We start from the raw sequence: 17,701 nt of genomic DNA on the forward strand, positions 1-17,701 counted from the left end.
CACCCTTGTGGGGCCCCAGTGTTGAGGATCAGCGGGGAGGAGATGTTGTTGCCTACCCTCACCACCTGGGGGCGGCCCGTCAGGAAGTCCAGTACCCAGTTGCACAGGGCGGGGTCGAGACCCAGGGTCTCGAGCTTGATGACGAGCTTGGAGGGCACTATGGTGTTAAATGCAGAGCTGTAGTCGATGAACAGCATTCTCACATAGGTATTCCTCTTGTCCAGATGGGTTAGGGCAGTGTGGTTGAGATTGCATCGTCTGTGGACCTATTTGGGCGGTAAGCAAATTGGAGTTGGGTCTAGGGTGTCAGGTAGGGTGGAGGTGATATGGTCCTTGACTAGTCTCTCAAAGCACTTCATGATGACGGAAGTGAGTGCTACGGGGCGGTAGCCGTTTAGCTCAGTTACCTTAGCTTTCTTGGGAACAGGAACAATGGTGGCCCTCTTGAAGCATGTAGGAACAACAGACTGGGATAGGGATTGATTGAATATGTCCGTAAACACACCAGCCAGCTGGTCTGCGCATGCTCTGAGGGCGCGGCTGGGGATGCCGTCTGGGCCTGCAGCCTTGCGAGGGTTGACACGTTTAAATGTTTTCCTCACGTCGGCTGCAGTGAAGGGGAGTCCGCATGTTTTGGTTGCGGGCCGTGTCAGTGGCACTGTATTGTCCTCAAAGCTGGCAAAAAAGTTATTTAGTCTGCCTGGGAGCAAGACTTCCTGGTTGTGACGGGGCTGGTTTTCTTTTTGTAATCCATGATTGACTGTAGACCCTGCCACATACCTCTTGTGTCTGAGCTGTTGAATTGAGATTCTACTTTCTCTCTATACTGACGCTTAGCTTGTTTGATTGCCTTGCGGAGGGAATAGCTACACTGTTTGTATTCGGTCATGTTTCCGGTCACCTTGCCCTGATTAAAAGCAGTGGTTCGCGCTTTCAGTTTCACGCGAATGCTGCCATCAATCCACGGTTTCTGGTTTGGGAATGTTTTAATCGTTTCTATGGGAACGACATCTTCAACGCACGTTCTAATGAACTCGCTCACCGAATCAGCGTATTCGTCAATGTTGTTGTCTGACGCAATACGAAACATATCCCAGTCCACGTGATGGAAGCAGTCTTGGAGTGTGGAATCAGATTGGTCGGACCAGCGTTGAACAGACCTCAGCGCGGGAGCTCCTTGTTTTAGTTTCTGTCTGTAGGCAGGGATCAACAAAATGGAGTCGTGGTCAGCTTTTCCGAAAGGAGAGCGGGGCAGGGCCTTATATGCGTCGTGGAAGTTAGAATAGCAATGATCCAAGGTTTTTCCAGCCCTGGTTGCGCAATCGATATGCTGATAAAATTTAGGGAGTCTTGTTTTCAGATTAGCCTTGTTAAAATCCCCAGCTACAATGAATGCAGCCTCCGGATATATGGATTCCAGTTTGCAAAGAATCAAATAAAGTTTGTTCAGAGCCATCGATGTGTCTGCTTGGAGGGGAATATATACGGCTGTGATTATAATCGAAGAGAATTCCCTTGGTAGATAATGCGGTCGACATTTGATTGTGAGGAATTCTAAATCAGGTGAACAGAAGGACTTCAGTTCCTGTATGTTGTTATGTGTAGTCCTGGGCTGATTCCTCACCGTTCATGATCATTGCAACTCCACGAGGTGAGATATTGCATGGAGCTCCAGGCCGAGGGAGATTGACATTTCTATTGTGTTTCTTCTAGTTGCGAATTGTCACACCAATTGTTGTCACCTTCTCACCAAGCTGCTTGGCGATGGTCTTGTAGCCCTTTCCAGCCTTGTGTAGGTCTACAATCTTGTCCCTGACATCCTTGGAGAGATCTTTGATCTTGACTATGGTGGAGAGTTTGGAATCTGATTGATTGATTGCTTCTGTGGACAGGTGTCTTTTATACAGGTAACAATCTGAGATTAGGAGCACTCCGTTTAAGAGTGTGCTCCTAATCTCAGCTCGTTACCTGTATAAAACACACCTGGGAGCCAGAAATCTTTCTGATTGAGAGGGGGTCAAATACTTATTTCCCTCTTTAAAATGCAAATCAATTTATAACATTTTTGACATGTGTTTTCTGGATTTTTTTAAATGTCTCTCGCTGAATAAACCTACCATTAAAATTATAGACTGATCATTTCTTTGTCAGTTGGCAAATGTACAAAATCAACAGGGGATCAAATACTTTTTTCCCTCGCTGTATATCAACATTTTGGGCATATTCAAGGGTTTTTCTTTATTTTTACTATTCTCTACATTGTAGAATAATAGTGAAGACATCAAAACTATGAAATAATACATATGGAATCATGTAGTAACCAAAAAAGTGTTAAGCAAATAAAAATGTATTTTATATTTTAGATTCAAAAAAGGATTTGCCGGTTGTTTGTCGACTTGATTCATGATGATGACTGCTAGCTAATATTTAGAAATTATGATGTTGACATGATCAGTACAATTAAAGCCAATGTAGATATAATGTGATTTGACATCTTTGTATCTGTGGCCAATGACTTTGAGCCTTCTTGGATGGGCACTTCTAATGTAACTCTATGGCAGCACTCGAGGGGGCTAGAATTTTCTGTGTCTACCCTTAGACTTGGCGGTGATGTCGTGTCCTCATGAGTGACAGAACACTGAGCCAATCACGGCGCAACACTGCATATTGTCTGCTGGCTTGCCCCACCACCATAGAAAGCACTGAGCTAGGCTGAAACCCCTGCATTTTGGAGCTGCCTTACTCAAGAAAGCAAAAAAGAGACCATGTTTGTAGGTGGCTTAATTAACTCAATGATATATCTTTATCCCCATTGTTTGCATACTGATATGTGACACAAATTAATGCCAAAATAATATGCAAAACAGGAAAGCCCCCCCAAAAAAACCTGAATGACTGGTCACCACTGCATGATTCCACATGTGTTATTTCATAGTTTTGATGTCTTCACTATTATTCTACAGAGTAGAAAATTGTAAAAAAAAAAAAGAAAAACCCTGGAATGACTAGATGTGTCCAAACTTTTGGTTGGTACTGTATATGTACAGTGCATAGCTACCTCAATTACCCCGTACACCTGCACATCGACTTGGTACAGGTACTCTCTGTATGTAGCCATGTTATTTTCTACTCCTTATATACTGTATGTTATTGTATGTCCATGTTATTTTTAATAGTTATTCTCTGTGCCACTATTTCAATGTTTTTTGTGTATTTTTAAATCTTATGTTTAACTCTGCATTGTTGGAAAAGTACTCATAAGTAACCATTTCACTGTCAGTCTACAACTGTTGTCTATGAAGCATGTGTTAAGGTTTTCTTCTGGTGAAAGAGAGGAGGACCAAAATGCAGCGTGGTTATTATTAAACATCTTTAATAAAGATGATAACGAACAATACAAAAACGTAACGTGAAAAACCTAAATAGCCCTATTTTTTTTTATTTTTATAAAAATAATTTATTATCATCAATACCATTCATTCTGTACAACTCATAATTTCCATACAAACTCAAATAGTGGTATTTTAATTTAAACAAAACAAAAACCCCAAACAAAACCTCAGGGGAGCATCTTCCCTCCCCGTCATCCTACAAACTACCTTTCCCTATCTCCCCGTCCCTAATCTATCCCCTTACAAATCTAAATGACACCCAGCCCTAAACCCCCCTACCACCTCTCCCGGGCAGCATGCTGCCCCCACTTCCTCTCCTCCCTCTTCATCCTCCCCCTCAAATCTCCTTCCACCCTCCTCACTATCCCTTCCACCCCCCAATCTCTCCCTGTCTTCACCATGTTCTGCCTGGCTTCCCACAGCCCCCGTTTAAAGAGACTCATGAGAAGCCAGAGCAGAAACCTGTCCCTATCCGTCCCTCTCGCTCTCCCTACACCTCTCTCTAACCTGGCCCACGTCAATACAAAATCCCCCCTTACCAAACCTAACAACACCCGTGCCCTAGCCCATACTACTCCGGCAAAGGCACAGTCCCAAAAGACATGGCGCACAGTCTCCTCCCTGCCACAAGAAGATCTTGGACAGGTGGGGGATTGCACCAAACTATACCGGTACATGATGGCACGTACCGGCAAGCACTTATGGAGGCTCAACCAATTCAGGTCCTTGAGCCTGTTGTCCAGGCCCCGCGCCTGCACTCCCTCCCAGACCACTGACGAGATGCCCGCTACAGGCGCAGGACTCCCTGCCTGCCTGACCTCCTCGTACAGGTGCCTGTGATCTAAACCTACTCGGGCAACTTCAACCTCAGGGTGCTCACGCAGCCACTTGGCCGCATGACCAAAGTGCCACGGCAGCTGTTCCGCCCGAGGACCCGTGTTAGACCACACCATTACGCTTCTCGCCTGATACGAGAAGAACACCCGCAGGAGGTAACCGGACGGGTGTATCACTGGATGAGCAAGCTCCGTTAACAAGAAAGAAACAAAAATTGCATCCAGCTTGAGGGGGAAATGTGGTACCCCCCTACCTCCCTCCCTGATGGGACAAAGCATGCGTGCCCTGGCGACACACTCGCACCTGCCACTCCACATGAACTGAAACACAAGCCTTACTAGAGGCCTCCTCAGACTAGCCGGCAATGGGTAGATGTACGCCAAATACAAAAGAGACGGCAACACATCCACCTTTAGAACCAGGACTTTGCCCATAAAAGACAAATACCTAGCCTTCCACATTGCTAGCTTCCTCTGTACCACTGCGATACGCATGTTCCAGTTTAGCGTCGCTGAGCCGGAGGTCTCAAAATGGACCCCGAGAATCCTCAGGGCCCCCTCACAGAGAGATAACCCCCCGGGCACATCCGTTCTACCGCGCCATCTTCCGAAAAACTTGACGGAAGACTTTGCATGGTTCAGAACTGCTCCTGACGCTCGGGTGAAATCCCCAAAGATGGCAAGGGACCTTGTCAGGCACGAGTCCTTGCACAGCAGCAAGCAAGTGTCGTCGGCGTACTGCGTCATCTTAACACGCAGCCCACCACTTCCAGGGATCAACAAGCCTTCCACCCCTGTGTCTGCCCTAACGGCAGCCCCCAGAGGCTCCATGTACAGAACGAAGAGGAGAGCCGAGAGTGGGCACCCCTGCCTGACCCCAGACGAGAGGTCAAAAACGTCACCCAAGTGACTATTTACACTAACTCGGCACCCCGCTCCGACATATAATGTACGAATCCATCCTATGAACTTCTCCCCAAATCCTAATCGACCTAACACTCTGAATAAAAATGATCTATTCACGCGATCAAAGGCTTTTTCGCCTGATCTAGCGCTGCTACCATTAAAGGCAGTCCTCTATCTTCAACCCAAGCGATGGAGTCCCTGATTAACTGTAGGTTCCATCTAATAGAGCGGCCCTCTACCCCGCACGTCTGATCCTCATGGACGACGTAGGGAAGGGCTGTGCGCAACCGGTCTGCTAAAACCTTTGCAAGTAGCTTGTAATCTACACACAGCATGGTCAACGGCCGCCAGTTGCCAAGGTCTGTTACTTCCCCCTTCTTATATAAAAGTGACAGCACACCAACAGCCATTGATCCCCCCGGGACCCCCGTCTCAAGGATGGCCTTCAAGACTTCGAGGACCACTGGTCCAAGTATACCCCAAAACTTGAGATAAAACTCAGCCGGCAGCCCATCTATCCCAGGCACCTTCCCTTTTCCCATCCTCCTAAGAGCGCTCTCAACCTCTTCTAGTGAGATCTGGGCCTCCATCACTTCTCTAATGTCCTCCGGCAACCGCCTGGACAAGTGTTCTAAAAACACATTTCCCTGCTCTACATCTATTTCCCTTTCCTTAAATAAACCTTGGAAATGATCAGTTGTCACCCTGACCATATCCTCTGGTTCTCTAACTATACTACCATTTTCTTCCCTAACGCCATGCATTACCTTCCTACTCTGTCTGGCCCTAACCGACTTAAAGAACATAGCAGAACAAGTCTCATTGTGTTCTAGAAAGCCACTATGCGCACGCTCCAGGAAAGCTCGAGCCTTCCGCTCCTGCAACTCCCTGAGCTGCGCCTTTAGGGTTGCAGATCTCTCCCAGTCAAACGACCCGCCGAGGTTGCCTGCCTCGTACTCGAGTTCAATTAACCTTTGGATACGATCCACCTCCCTCCTCTCCTCCCTTTTTTTCCTCTTACAATACCCTATTATAAAAGCCCTAATACTCACCTTAACTAATTCCCACCACTCTAACACCCCCTCGCACATGGACCGGAGACCCTCAAGCCTCCAAAAGAAACCATAAAACCCGTCAACAAAAGCCTGCTCCTCCAGCACATCCCGATCTAGCTTCCAGTACCCCCTACCAAAGAGGCAGACTGGCGACCCCACCTGCAGGAGCACCCCGTCGTGATCTGAAAAGAAAACAGGCAACAGCCGCCCAGACAACTTACCCAAAGACCTGGGTACAAAAATATAGTCGAGCCTCCGCTCAACCCCCCTGGAGTTGCGCCATGTAGGACCGTCCATTTTCGGAGTAGTGTGCAGACCACCATCTACCAGACCATGGCAAGCCATTAGCCTGGCAATGGCGCCTGCACTGCTATCCCCCCCTCTTCCTAAATCTGTATTAAAATCCCCCCCTATCACTAATTTCCTATTTGTGACACACAGGGGTGTCAGACAGTCCACCATCTCCCTCCTGTCTGCCACCACCTGTGGTCCATACACCACCACTAATCTAAAATTACAATCCCTTATCGTGACATCCACCCCTATAACCCTCCCCTGCATTACCACAAAAGAATCCTCCACTTTAACCTCCCTGTGCCCACACAAAATCCCTACCCCCGATGAGTGCACCCCCCCAACACCCCAAACCGACTCCCCCTTGTCCCACTCCCTCTTAAACCTATTAACATCCCCTCCATCCCTCAGGTGAACCTCCTGTAAAAAACAAAAATCAAACCCCACACCCTCCAAATAACTAAAAACCGCCCTCCTCTTAACACAATCCCTTAAACCCCTTACATTTAAACTAACAAAAGTAAAATCAGACCCCATGAAAGAATAAAATAAAAACATGTAATACACTCAAATTCTAAACCCAGACAGAAAAAAACAAAAACAGGAGACTCACCCGATGCTCCCCTGCTCCATATCTACCGGTGATGACACCATCTGTACTCCCAACATCCCCCCCTCTTCCTCCATCTCACCAACCCAGGATGCAGGAATAGTGTTTGGCTCCGGGGTGCCCTGCACCCTGGGTCTACCCCCACAATCCTCCCCCTCCCCAGTGCTGCAGCTGGATTGGAAAACATTTGGGGAGGCTGAGTCCCCAAACAAAAAACTCCCCACCTCCTCCTGTACCCAGTCCTGAGTCCTGTTAGGTGTGTCCCCACCCAACAGATATTGAGAGCCTGTGGAAACCAGCAGCAACCCAGAGGTTTCTCCCACCCCCATCACTCTCTTGGCCATCCCCTCCCTCTCACTGTCGGCCAATCGCTCCCTCTTCATTCTCTTCTTTGGTGATGACGGCAGTGGAGAGATACCAACCCCCCCCCCCCCCCCCGCCAGCTCCTCCACCATACCCCTCATCTCTTCCACCAGGGCACATTCCCCCCAGTCCACTTGCTCTTCCACCGTCTCCTTCTCCACCACTCCTCCATCGCTTTCTTCTCTCTCATGCTCCTCCACTCGGTTGCCGTCTTCCGCCGCTTTTCCTGGTTCTCCTACTCCCGTGCCTTCCGTTTCCTTCTCTCTTCCTTCCGCCGCTTCTTGCTCCTCCTCCTTCCTTGTGGCCTTCCCCTCTGGACCTGTACTCTGATCATGAGGCGTGCTTCCTTCCCCTCCTCTTCTTCCCCCATCCCCCGCCCCTGCTCCCCCCCCAGCCGCAGACGCATATGACCGCTGACGGGCCGGGCACCCCCGCCACAGGTGTGCTGACGAGCCACACCCGTGGCACGTCTTAGGCTTGTCACAATCCCTCGCCTCATGATCCTCAGATGCACAAAATCTGCATTTTCTTGTACTGCATGAGGCGAATATGTGACCGTAGGCCATACAGCGTCTGCAAAATGGGGGCTGACGTGCATAAAACAACGTCCCCCTGTCAGCCCCTAGGGAGAACATAGCAGGAGGATGGAGGTAGCCACCATGTCCCTTTGGGTCCTCTCTGAGGAGGGCCTGGAAACCTCTCCTCCCATTCCAAAACCCAAGGGAGTCTTTGAGGTGCCTTGCTGAGGAGACGTTATCCATATATCTCCCCAGAAAAGCCCTCACCTCTTCGTCCTTAACGTAAGGGTTGTAAATGTTGACAGTTACAACCCTAAAATTATTCTTCGCCAGGCTTGTTATTTCGTAGTGGCACATCGGCCTCTCACCTCCCACTGCTCTTGCCCTTCTCAGGATATCATTGTGTTTTGCCTCTGTATATAGTGCCACGTCGTATACTCCCTCCAACGAGTTGCCTTGGAAACAAAACACGTCCTTCACCGTCAGCTTTAGAATCCCCATCAATATTATCCTTCCAAAAGATTCCCGTCCTAAAGGCTCCATCTCCTTTTCCTTCCAAGCAAACCTAATCGTGTTAGCCAGCCCAATCCCAGGGACCGACCGTGTTGATGTATTTAGCACCATCTCCGCAAGGAGAATGGCGCTCGTTCTCTTCTCTTCCAAAACAAGTGAAAAGAAAAAAACAAATGACTGAGCCTATCTGGTGCAACAAACACAGAGACAGGAACAATCACCCACGAAACACTCAAAGAATATGGCTGCCTAAATATGGTTCCCAATCAGAGACAACGATAAACACCTGCCTCTGATTGAGAACCACTCCAGGCAACCATAGACTTTCCTAGACTACTTCACTAACCACAATCCCATAACCTACAAAAAAACCCAGACAAGACAAACACATAATTCACCCTTGTCACACCCTGGCCTGACCAAAATAATAAAGAAAACACAAAATACTAAGACCAGGGCGTGACAGCATGTGACAAATACAATTTGATTTGAGGACTGTACAAGACAGGTTATTTACTTTACTAAACACTAGCTAGGTTGTGTTCATTGTTGCATCCCATATACTGTATGTAAAATCATTCCTTGAATTTAGATGATTAGAATTTACCCATGATACATCACGGTTGTGCTCTCGAACACGGCTTCTGACACCGTAAACATTACTTGTCGTTGCCAAGGTAGCCGGCAGACGCCTCGGTGGAAACGGAGTCCCTAGAGAAAGAAAGATCAAGATGGTGGAAAAAAGAGGAGTTGGTTTGTTAATGAATGAGTCATTGTCTGTTCTTTTGAGTTTTGAAGTTGAGTCTTTACCTGACAAAGAGAAGTTAGGATATATAAGTTATCCTGTACGAGCGTATGTGCCGAATACATTACGGTGTTATTATGGTCATGTGGCAGCAGTGTGTAGGAGGGAGGGTCCAAGGTGTGAGAAATATGCAGAAGGGCATGAGACAAAGGAATGTGTAGTATTGGGGAAAGTAGCGGAATGTGTGAATTGTAGGGATGCCCATGGAGCTGGTGGATCACACACATCCCGTGCGAGAGAGGCAGGTTGAGGTTTCCATTGTCAGAGTAGACCAGAAGTTGTCATATGCTGAGGCAGTGAAGAAAGTAGAGGAAGATGGGTTATAAGGGAGGAGTGGTGAGAGTAGTAGAGATATACCAGTACAGAGGGATAGGACAAAAAAATGATATAAGTTTCAGTAAGATTGGATTTTTAGCATTTATAGCTAAACAACCAGGTTGTGGTGGCAGCTGCAGAGAGGTGTTTGGGTGTGTGAGACTTAACAGCAGAACACATGGTGTGTTAAGTGGTGATGTTCCATCCTTTCAGGGTGATGGCATGAGGTAGGAATAAATACTTTTCATTAGTGGAGTAGGGGGGGGGGGGGGGGGGGTGTTAATTTTATTTTGTATAATTTTGAAAAGAGTAAGTATAGTATTAGATGGTATGCTATTTATTTAGGACATATTTTTTTCTTCAAGTAAAGTATTTAGGGAGTTGTACTCCAGTCTTGTAGGGGGCGGTAATGCAACACATTGGATGCCAAGCGCCGTTAAACCTCAGAAGAAGAAGAAGTTAAACCTCAGAAGAAGAAGACTTCCAGAGGGCCGAGAGGAGAGTGGATCCAGCGTCCAAGGTAACGTCGGTTAACAAACATACATGTTCGCGCTTATACGCTGAGTTACAGCTGTGATTAATACACACACACACACATATATATATATATCTGGCTCACCCGTGGAAGTTGGTGATTTCAGTGGTTGAATAGATCTCCCGTTGGTCGTTAGCTTAGCCACCGTGTGGGTTGCTGTCTATTTAGCCACAAAGAAGCTACTTTACAGTTGGACAAAGTTGTATATGCGTTTCCTCTCTAACTAGTTTTTAGTCACGTTCAATGTTGTCTAACGTTAGTTATATCTGAACTAAGGGTAATGTTAGTTAAGTTGGCGAACTAGCTGGTTTACGAAGCTTTCTGGCTTCTATTGATACAGAATGAGGTGTTTGCTAAGAACTCACCTACATTTAGTTGTCTAACTAGAAGTTGTTAGTTAACTGGAAGTTGTTAGTTAACCAGGAACATTTGCTCAGTTGACTGTTTATTCGTACTAGAGTTACTATAGTCGTCAAAATAAGCTGCGTGGACTTTATAAAGATGTGTGAACATTATTATTCAGATGTGTTTAAATATATTATTCCCGATGTGTGGACATTTTTTAATCAGTAAAATCAACCTAGTTGGCTGGTTTGCTACTCTAGCCAGGTAACGTTAGATAACATGACCTACTTATGGGCATGTGGCAGCAGTGTGTAGGAGGGAGGGTCCAAGGTGGCAGCAGTGTGTAGGAGGGAGGGTCCAAGGTGGCAGCAGTGTGTAGGAGGGAGGGTCCAAGGTGGCAGCAGTGTGTAGGAGGGAGGGTCCAAGGTGGCAGCAGTGTGTAGGAGGGAGGGTCCAAGGTGTGAGAAAGCTATATTTATTTGTCAGCTAGCAGCACTGATACACTACAAAACAGGATCAATGAGTTAACTAGGTAACTTTCATAGCTAAACAACCATCAATAACTATGGATTTTTCTGATTTAATTAAGAGAAACTTATGTATTTGGTTGAGTCAATTAGACTATGCCAATTGATTGCACAGTTAATTTAAAGGTTAAATAAAAATGTCAGAATATTTAGGCAAGTTAGGTGTCTAACTCATTGATGCTGCTTTGACACAGACTTTTAGCCAGCTAGATTTTGAAACTCAAATCTTAGCTAGCAGCTATCTGGCTAGATCGTATATTTCTCACAATCATGCTTGCTAGATAGCTGAGGAACCATGTTATTTCCTGAAATCAGTCGGTAGTCGTGCTTTAGCAGGTGACCTGTGGTAGGGGTCTTTCTCCATGAGGTCATCTGGAAATAGAAGGGTGTATTAGTCCTCAGAGGGTTTATTTATGAGCGCTGTTTAAGGTCAGAGGTGGTTGGAACAGCGGAAACACTGGTTGAGAGAGGATCAGAGCTACAGATGTGATTCTCCACTACCCTTACAGGATAGGTTCATTTTCAACCAACTTTAACTTGGCAACGCTATCTTCCTTCTCAAACGTATCTTCTAAAATGTCTGTGTCCAGTTTCAGGTTGCTTCTTTGGAATTTAGAAAATGTTGTTATTGTTTTTTGCTCCATGAATGAATTCAGCAATGTGTAAGCTGCCCCCTTGTTTATATTACATCTTCTCTCAAGACTTTCTGTAATAGTGACAAGATACTCGATTGACCATGACGTTTTTTAAAACCAAAAATCGTACAATTCCACATCAATTCACAATGCAGAATAATGATTCTGTTATGTATGTTTGACCTCTAGGGTTGGAAAATAAAATCATGTCTACCTCAAGCCTTCAGACAGAACGCAGTAACAGTCACATGTCAATAGTGACATATGACAACTTTTCAGACGATTAAAAACAGTGCTGCATCAGGTCTTTTTCAGACAGAATTCTGCTCTTGTGTAAAATGTTCTGTAGGGTTTCCTTGATGACAACAATTGCCGCTGCTGTGTTTTCTATACATTTTTTTTTAAAGTTATGATGGCTAGATGTGTTTTATTTCTACTAAATGTCTTGTAAGTCACGGTATTTAAGTACTTTTTTTAGGAGAGTGGTCTGCGTGCAGTCAAGCAGGCTGCACGCAGCAGCTCAATATTATTTGATTGACAGTTCTGGCTGCCTAGTGATGGACTTTACTTGATGTCACATGTCAGTTAAATCACTAGAGAATATTTTTTTTTTGTCGGCATTTAAAGAACGTAGTGTAGCCAACACTAAGAGACAGACATGCCGTAGCCGAGGCGCTTTCAAGGGGCCACATTCCATTATTATGTCTGAAAAGCGTGAGAGAAAACGTAGGGTATGCTCCTCTGGCCCGAAGACATCAGTGCCATGAATAGGCTAGGATATTCTACACTCAACAGACCAGACTGAACAGACACGGGCACCATTCGTGAAGAGACCTGGCACCATTAGTGAAGAGCACGAGGCCAGTGCGAGGGAGAGGAAGGCAGAAGCCTGCTCATGTTTTGGTAATCTGCATCTCGCAATGTTTTGCATGCCTTGCAAATTCACTAAGTAGCCTAAAGTTGGCCTCTTCTTCCCCTCTGGTTTTATTTGAGTTAAACAACTTCCCCTAGGCCTTTATACCCTGTCGGCTGTAACTTCCCCTAGGCCTTTATACTAGAGGTCGACCGATTATGATTTTTCAACACCGATACCGATTATTGGAGGACCGAAAAAGCCGATAACGATTAATCAGCCAATTTTTATTTATTTAATTATTTTATGTATTTGTAATAATGACAATTACAACAATACTGAATGAACACTTATTTTAATATAATGCATCAATAAAATCAATTTAGCCTCAAGTAAATAATTAAACATGCTCAATTTGGTTTAAATAATGCAAAAACAAAGTGTTGGAGAAGAAAGTAAAAGTGCAGTATGTACTATGTTAGATAGCTAATGTTTCAGTTCATTGCTCAGAACATGAGAACATATGATAGCTGGTGGTTCCTTTTAATATGAGTCTTCAATATTCCCAGGTAAGAAGTTTTAGGTTGTAGTTATTATATGAATTATAGGACTATTTCCCTCTATACCATTTTTATTTAATTAACCGTTGACTATTGGGTGTTCTTATAGTCACTTTAGTATTGCCAGTGTAACAGAATAGCTTCCGTCCTTCTCCTCGCTCCTCCCTGGGCTTGAATCAGCAACACAACGACAACAGCCACCACATCGAAGCAGCGTTACCCATGCAGAGCAAGGGAAACAACCACCCCAAGGCTCAGAGCGAGTAGCGCGCGCTAACTAGCCAGCCATTTCACTTCGGTTACACCAGCCTCATCTCGGGAGTTGATAGGCTTGAAGTCATAAACAGCGCAATGCTTGATGCACAATGAAGAGCTGCTGGCAAAACGCACGAGAGTGCTGTTTGAATGTTTACGCACCTGCTTCTGCCTACCACCGCTCAGTCAGATACTTAGATACTCGTATGCTCAGTCAGATTATATGCAACTCAGGACATGCTAGATAATATCTAGTAATATCATCAACCATGTGTAGTTAACTAGTGATTATGATTGTTTTTTACAAGATAAGTTTAATGCTAGCTAGCAACTTACCTTGGCTTACTGCATTTGCGTAACAGGCAGTCAGTCTCCTTGTGGAGTGCAACGAGAGAGAGGCAGGTCGTTATTGCGTTGGACTAGTTCACTGTAAAGGATGCAAGATTGGTTCCCCGAGCTGACAAGGTGAATATCTGTCATTCTGCCCCTGAACGAGGCAGTTAACCCACCGTTTCTAGGCCGAATGTGTTCTTAACTGACTTGCCAAGTTAAATAAAGATTAAATAAAGGTGTAAAAAAAGAAGGGGAAAAAATCGGCAAATCGGAGCCCAAAAATACTAATTTCCGATTGATATGAAAACTTGAAATCGGCCCTAATTAATCGGCCATTCCGATTAATCGGTCGACTTCTACTTTATACCCTGTCGGCTATAACTTCCCCTAGGCCTTTATAGACTGTCGGCTAGAACGCTGAAAATGTTTTGTGATAACTGCCTGAAAACGGTTATGGAATTTTTCTTAACGTTAAAGATCCCAACTGCGTTTAAAGTTTTAACATTAAAACGTTCACACCCCTAGTAGAAGTCCTCAATGTCCATGTTAAAATGGGTTAAATCCATGATGTGTCCTCTCTCTATAACAACATTGATATCAAGTCGGGTTTTTTTTCAAAGTTTTGCTGAAATGCCACTTATGAGTGCATTCGTAACAACTTCTATTAGATCAAATAGTCCAGCAAGGAGCATATTAGAAATTAAATAATTTTGTTGACCACACAATCTCATTGACCTCCATACACAAATTCTTCATTTTGTATGCTTATTTTTCATGGGCAGAGTAAAACCTCTCGCTTCGCGTCTTCCTCTGACTTCTTTCATTGATTGAGACAGGTGATTGTTATCATGACGTGGCACTTTGGGGTGGACCAACCTGTCTCGATCAAAGATTTGAAATCGACCAAACAGCACTGTTGGATTACTTCAGGGAGCGTTTTCAGAGCATTTTCTAAATTCAAACAAACCACCTGCAACTGGACACAGACATTATATATACCCATCTTCTTGAGACATGCAATTGAGATGTCTACCGTCTTAAACATTTTGAAGACATGTCAATGCTATGTCTTGAGACATTTTAGGAATGTTGGACTTTTTGAAATTCATGGAACATTCTTCAGTCAACTCGCAGTTGATGCAAGAAATGACAATCTGTCAAACCTGGAGTATTTACAAACTGTATTTTTTTCTACTTGAGGTAAGCAAGCAAAGCATTTTAATTATGGTCTTTTCTGTGTAGTTTTATTAAATAGACTACATCTAAATGTTACATAGAAATAAAATATAGACAGTTGCAGTTGGAAGTTTACACTCAGGTTGGAGTCATTAAATCTCATTTTTCAACCACTCCACAAATGTCTTGTTAACAAACTATAATTTTGGCAAGTTGGGAAGGACATCTACTTTGTGCATGACACAAGTAATGTTTCCAACAATTAGTTACAGACTGATTATTTCACTTATAATTCACTGTATCACAATTCCAGTGGGTCAGAAGTTTACATGCACTAAGTTGACACTGCCTTTAAACAGCTTGGACAATTCCAGAAAATGATGTCATGGCTTTAGAAGCTTCTGATGGGCTAATTGACATCATTTGAGTCAATTGGAGGTGAACCTGTGGATGTATTTCAAGGCCTACCTTCAAACTCAGTGGCTCTTTGCTTGACATCATGGGAAAATCAGAAGAAATCAGCCAAGACCTCAGAAAAACATTGTGGACCTCCACAAGTCTGGTTGATCCTTGGGACCAATTTACAAATGCCTGAAGGTACCACTTCCATCTGGACAAACAACAGTACCCAAGTATAAACACCATGGGACCACGCAGCTGTTATACCACTCAGGAAGGAGATTCGTTCTGTCTCCTCGAGATGAAAGTACTTTGGTGCGAATAGTGCAAATTAATCTCAGAACAACAGCAACTGACCTTGTGAAGATGCTGTAGGAAACAGGTACAAAAGTCCTTAAACACGAGTCCTTTTTCGACATAACCTGAAAGCCGCTCTGCAAGGAAGAAGCCACTGTACCAAAACCGCCATTAAATAAAAGCCAGGCCGCGGTTTGCAACTGCACATGGGGACAAAGATTGTACTTTTTGGAGAAATGTCCTCTGGTCTGATGAAATAAAAATAGAACTGTTTGGCCATAATGACCATTGTTATAGTTGGAGGAAAAAAGGGGGAGACTTGCAAGCTGAAGAACACCATCACAACTGTGAAGCATGGAGGTGGCAGCATCATGTTGTGGGTGTGCTTTGCTGCTGGAGAGACTGGTGCACTTCACAAAATAAATGGCATCATGAGGGAGGAAAAGTATGTGGATATATTGAAGCAACATCTCAAGACATCAGTTAAAGCTTGGTCACAAATGGGGCTTCCAAATGGACAATGACCCCAAGCATACTTCCAAATGTGTGGCAAAATGGCTTAACTTAAGGTATAGGGGGCAGCATTTTCCCTTTTGGATAAATAGAGTGCCCAATTTCAACTTCCTGCTACTCATGCCAGGAATATAAGATATGCATATTATTAGTAGATGTGGTTAGAAAACACTGACGTTTCTAAAACTGTTTGAATCATGTCTGTGAGTATAACATAACTTATGTAGCAGGCAAAACCCAGAGGACTAACTGTTCAGATTTTTTATTTTTTTTGCCTCCCGCTTCCACTGGATGTCACCAGTCTTTGGAATTTGGTTGAGGTTATACATTTGTGCAACGAAGAAGAAGCACATCCTGGAACAACGTTACACTATTGAGAGTTGCGCAAGTAAAAAGGAGCATGGTTTGTTTACTTGCTGTATTGAACACAGATAGCCCCGTCTACAACTTGATCGATTATTAACGTTTAAAAATACCTAAAGTTGTATTACAAAAGTAGTTTGAAATATTTTGGCTAAGTTTATAGGCAACTTTTGAAATGTTTTGTAGTGACGTTGTGTTTTTTGGCAGTTTTTTTTCTGGATCAAACGCGTCAAATAAATGGACATTTTGGATATATATGGACGGAATTAATCGAACAAAAGGACCAATTGTGATGTTTAGGGGACATTGGAGTGCCAACAAAAGGAGCTCATCAAAGGTAATGCATGTTTTTTATATTTTATTTCAGCGTTTTGTGTAGCGCCTGCAGGGTTGAAATATGCTACTCTCTTTGTTGACAAGGGACTATCATCAGATAATAGCTTCTAATGCTTTTGCCGAAAAGCTTTTTAAAATCTCAAATGTTGGCTGGATTCACAACGTGTAGCTTTAATTTAGTATCTTACATGTGTGATTTAATAAATGTTTGATTTTTATATTATTTGAATTTGCCGCCCTGCATTTTCCCAGTTTTTTTTCCCAAGTGGGACGCAAGCGTCCCCTATACCATGAGAAGTTAAGGACAACAAAGTCAAGGTATTGGAGTGGCCATCACAAAGCCCTACCTCAATCCTATAGAAAATTTGTGTGCAGAACTGAAAAAGTGTGTGCGAGCCAGGAGGCCTACAAACCTGACTCAGTTACACCAGCTCTGTCAGGAGGAATGGGCCAAAATTCACCCAACTTATTGTGGGAAGCCCGTGGAAGGCTATCTGAAACGTTTGACCCAAGTTAAACAATTTAAAGACAATGCTACCAAATACTAATTGAGTGTATGTAGACTTCTGACCCACTGGAATTGTTATACAGTGTAATTATAAGTGAAATAATCTGTCTAAACAATTCATGGAAAAATTACTTGTCATGCAGTAGATATCCTAACCGACTTGCCAAAACTATAGTTTAACAAGAAATTTGTGGAGTAGTTGGAAAAAAAGGGTTCAACTGTGCGTGTGTGTTTATATAAACAGACAGACCCAGTCAAAAATGTACATCATTCAAGGGTTTTTGTTTACTTTTCGATTTTCAACATTGTAGAATAATTGTGAAGACTTCAGAATTACGAAATTACACACATGGAATCATGTAGTAACCAAGAAAGTGTTAAACTAATCAAACTATTTTTATTTTAGATTCTTCAAAGGAGCTACCCTTTGCCTTGACAGCTTTACACACTCTTGGCACT

At 44.0% G+C, this 17,701-nt stretch overlaps 1 protein-coding gene across 8 annotated transcripts in view; it reads left to right on the plus strand.

Annotated features, from left to right (window-relative positions):
• Nucleotides 1–9,992: 9,992 nt before the first annotated feature.
• Nucleotides 9,993–17,701, plus strand: part of klhdc3 (kelch domain containing 3) — a 70,234-nt gene continuing 62,525 nt past the window's right edge. For 4 of the 8 annotated variants that reach the window (XR_016489259.1, XM_036956450.2, XM_090211970.1 and 1 more), the window contains exon 1: nt 10,018–10,127. The gene's annotated coding sequence lies outside the window, so the exon portion shown is untranslated. Of the gene's footprint in view, nt 10,128–16,700; nt 16,736–17,701 lie in introns of those variants that run through there. The other 4 variants (XM_090211969.1, XM_090211971.1, XM_090211968.1 and 1 more) reach the window with 3 other exon arrangements.

The sequence above is a fragment of the Oncorhynchus mykiss genome, chromosome 20 (assembly GCF_057628025.1).
Source record: "Oncorhynchus mykiss isolate SJ-2025 chromosome 20, ASM5762802v1, whole genome shotgun sequence".
Taxonomy (NCBI): Eukaryota; Metazoa; Chordata; class Actinopteri; order Salmoniformes; family Salmonidae; genus Oncorhynchus; species Oncorhynchus mykiss.